The 4,369-nt window shown below is 37.5% G+C and overlaps 1 non-coding gene across 1 annotated transcript; it reads right to left on the bottom strand.

The window, feature by feature from the left end:
• Positions 1 to 1,352: 1,352 nt before the first annotated feature.
• LOC127742303 (small nucleolar RNA R71) lies at positions 1,353 to 1,460 on the bottom strand. The gene has a single exon (XR_008003491.1). It is a non-coding gene; the product is annotated as a small nucleolar RNA R71 (small nucleolar RNA).
• Between the last annotated feature and the right edge of the window lie 2,909 nt (positions 1,461 to 4,369).

Below are 4,369 nucleotides of genomic sequence, written 5' to 3'. Positions count from 1 at the left end.
AATTTCGATAATTTGAGTTGACTTAGTTAAAAATTTTTAAAACTTAGCTATTTCTTATAAGTCAAGTCAAATTTTCAATTTTAAATATCTTATCTTTTCAAAACTTTTTCATAAAAATCAAATCTTTCTCATTTTCTTTTATGATTTTCAAAATTTAAAATTATTTTTCAAAATCTTTTTCTAATCTTTATTTCAAAATTTCGAAAACTTTACTAACAATTAATGTGATTGATTAAAAAATTTGAAGTTTGTTACTTTCTTGTTAAGAAATGTTCAATCTTTAAATTCTAGAATCATATCTTTTAGTTTCTTGTTAGTCAAGTAATCAATTTTAAATTTTGAAATTAAATCTTTTTCAAAATATCTTTTTCAATCATATCTTTTCAAAATATCTTTTTCAAATCTTTTTTAACCAACTAATTGACTTTTTGTTTGTTTCTTATCTTTTTCAAAACCACCTAACTACTTTTCTCTCTAAATTTTTGAAAAACATCTCCCTCTTTTTCAAAATTCTTTTAATTGATTAATTGTTTGAAATTTTAATTTTAATTTTATTTTCCCCTTTAAGTTTTGAAAATCACTAACTCTTTTTCAAAATCTATTTTTGAATTTCTCCTTCTCTCATCTTATTCTATTTATTTATTCATTTACTAACACTTCTCCTCATCTCAAGAATTCAAACATATCCTCTCCCTTGTGTTTGGATTCTTAACTCTTCTCCTTCTTCTATTCCTTTCTTCTTCTACTAACATAAAGGAATCTCTATACTGTGACATAGAGGATTCCTCTTCCTTTTCTGTTCTCTTCTCTTTCATATGAGTAGGAATAAGGAAAAAGGAATTCTTGTTGAAGCTGATCCTGAACCTGAAAGGACTCTTAAGAGAAAACTAAGAGAAGCTAAATTACAACAAGCCAAAGACAACCTTACTGAAATTTTCGAACAAGAAAAGGATATGACAGCCGAACCCAACAACAATAATGCAAGGAGGATGCTTGGTGATTATACTACACCTACTTCCAAGTTTGATGGAAGAAGTATCTCAATTCCTGCCATTGGAGCAAACAATTTTGAGCTGAAGCCTCAACTAGTTGCTCTGATGCAACAGAACTTCAAGTTCCATGAACTTTCATTAGAAGATTCCTATTAGTTTTTAACTGAATTTTTGCAGATCTGTGAGACTGTTAAGACTGATGGAGTAGATCCTGAAGTCTACAGGTTCATGCTTTTCCCTTTTGCTGTAAGAGACAGGGCTAAAATATAGTTGGACTCTCAACCTAAAGATAGCCTGGACTCTTGGGATAAGCTGGTCACGGCCTTCTTGGCTAAGTTCTTTCCTCCTCAAAAGCTGAGTAAGCTTAGAGTGGATGTTCAGACCTTCAAACAAAAAGATGGTGAATCCCTCTATGAAGCTTGGGAAAGATACAAGCAGATGACCAAAAAGTGTCCTCCTGACATGCTTTCAGAATGGACCATTCTGGATATATTCTATTATGGTCTATCTGAATTCTCTAAGATGTCATTGGACCATTCTGCAGGTAGATCCATTCACTTAACGAAAATGCCTGCAGAAGCTCAAGAACTTATTGACATGGTTGCAAATAACCAGTTCATGTACACTTCTGAGAGGAATTCCATGAATAATTGGACAACTCAGAGGAAGGGAGTTCTTGAGATTGATGCTCTGAATGCCATATTGGCTCAGAACAAAATGTTGGCTCAGCAAGTCAACATGATTTCTCAAAGTCTGAATGGATGGCAAAATGCATCCAACAGTACTAAAGAGGCATCTTCTGAAGAAGAAGCTTATGGTCCTGAGAACCCTGCAATGGCAGAGGTAAATTACATGGGTGAACCTTATGGGAACACCTATAATTCTTCATGGAGAAATCATCCAAATTTCTTATGGAAGGATCAACAAAAGCCCCAACAAGGCATTAATAATGGTGGAAGAAATAGGCTCAGCAATAACAAGTCTTTTCCATCATCTTCTCAGCAACAGACAGAGAATTCTGAGCAGAGCACCTCTAACTTAGCAAACATAGTATCTGATCTGTCTAAGGCCACTTTAAGTTTCATGAGTGAAAAAAAGTCCTCCATCAGAAATTTGGAGGCACAAGTGGGCCAGCTGAGTAAGAAAGTCACTGAAACTCCTCCTAGTACTCTCCCAAGCAATACTGAAGAAAATCCAAAAAGAGAGTGCAAGGCCATTGATATTATCAATATGGCCGAATCCAAGGAGGAAGGGGAGGATGTGAATCCCAATGAGAAATACCTCATGGGACATCTCCCAAACAAGAAGGAGTTCCTTATTGAGGACCTAAAGGAATCTGAGGCTCATACAGAGACCATAGAGATCCCATTAAACCTTCTTCTGCCATTTATGAGCTCTAAAGACTATTCTTCCTCTGAAGAGGATGAAGATGTAACTGGAGAGCAAGTTGCTCAATATCTGTAAGCTATCATGAAGCTAAATGCCAATTTATTTGGTAATGAGACTTGGGAAGATGAACCTCCCTTAGTCATTAGTGAACTAGATACATGGGTTCAGCAAGCTCTACCTCAAAAGAAATAAGACCCTGGTAAATTCTTAATATCATGTACCATAGGCACCAGGACCTTTCAGAAGGCTCTTCGTGACCTAGGGTCAGGCATAAACCTTATGCCACTCTCTGTAATGGAGAAGCCAGGGATCATTGAGGTACAGCCTGCCATATTCTCATTAGAGATGGCAGACAAGTCAGTAAGACAAGCTTATGGATTAGTAGAGTACGTGTTAGTAAAGGTTAAAGGCCTTTACATCCCTGCTGATTTCATAATCTTAGACACTAGGAAGGAGGAGGATAAATGCATCATCCTTGGAAGATCTTTCCTAGCCACAGCAGGAGCTGTGATTGATGTTGACAGAGGAGAGATAGTCCTTCAATTAAATGGGGACTACCTTGTATTTAAATTTCAAGGATCTTCTTCTGCAACCATGGAGAAGAAGCATGAAAAGCTTCTCTTAATACAGAGTCAAACAAAACCCCCACAATCAAACTCTAAGTTTGGTGTTGGGAGGCCACAACCAAAATCTAAGTTTGGTGTTGAACCCCCACATTCAAACTCTAAGTTTGGTGTTGGGAGTCAACAACATTGACCTGATCACCTGTGAGGCTCCATGAGATCCCACTGTCAAGCTATTGACATTAAAGAAGCGCTTATCGGGAGGCAACACAATTTTTATTTATCTAATTTTATTTTTATTATTCTTTTATATTTTATTAGGTTCATGATCATATGGAGTCACAAAATAAATATTAAAATAAAAAAAATAGAATAAAAAATAGCAGAAGAAACAGCACACCCTAGAGGAAGGGCTTACTGACATTTAAACGCCAATTAGGAGCATCTGGCTGGCGTTCAACGCTAGAACAGAGCATCTTTCTGGCGTTGAATGCCAGAAACAAGCAGCATTCTGGCATTTAAATGCCATGATTGCACCCTAAGGAAAGCTAGCGTTAAACGCCAAAACAAGCATGAAACTGGCGTTTAACGCTAGAAACATGCTGCAGATGGGCGTTGAACGCCCAAAACAAGCATGAAGCTGGCGTTCAATGCCAGAAACAAGTTTCAATCTGGTGTTGAACGCCAGGATTGTGTGCAGAGGGTGTTTTACACGCCTCATTGGTGCAGGGATGTAAATCGTTGACCCCTCAGGATCTGTGGACCCCACAAGATCCCCACCTACCTCAACTTACCTTCTCTCTTCTTCACACAACCCAATAACACTCTTCCCCAAAAACCCTTCACCAATCACTTCAATCTCTCTTCCCCATCACCTCTTCAGCACTCACATCCATCCACTCTTCCCCATATACCCCACCAATCTTCAAAATTCAAAATTACTTTCCCACACAAACCCACCCAATATGGCCGAACCTTAACCCCTCTCCCCGCACTATATAAACCTCTCTATCCCTCTTCATTTTCACACAACACAACCCTCTCTTCTCCCCCTTGGCCGAATACACATCTCTCCCTCTCCTCCATTTTCTTCTTCTCCTTCCTCTCTTCTTTTCTTTTCTTTATTCTCTTGTTCGAGGGCGAGTGGTGGACGAAATTGTGATCACTTGTTATGTATTTATAAAGGATGTATACTCTGAAGGCATTGTTTATTGTCTTCACAATCTCGTTCAACTAACCAGCAAGTGTACTGGGTCGTCCAAGTAATAACCTTACGTGAGTAAGGGTCGAATCCACAGAGATTGTTGGTATGAAGCAAGCTATGGTCACCTTGCAAATCTCAGTTAGGCAGATTAAAATAGTTTATGGGTTTTCGAAAATAGAAATAATAAAATAGAATATAATAAAAAGGATAGAACACTTATG

The sequence above is a fragment of the Arachis duranensis genome, chromosome 9 (assembly GCF_000817695.3).
Source record: "Arachis duranensis cultivar V14167 chromosome 9, aradu.V14167.gnm2.J7QH, whole genome shotgun sequence".
NCBI lineage: Eukaryota > Viridiplantae > Streptophyta > Magnoliopsida > Fabales > Fabaceae > Arachis > Arachis duranensis.
Note: the sequence above shows the minus strand (reverse complement) of the source record. Positions and strands in the feature narration are given on the sequence as shown.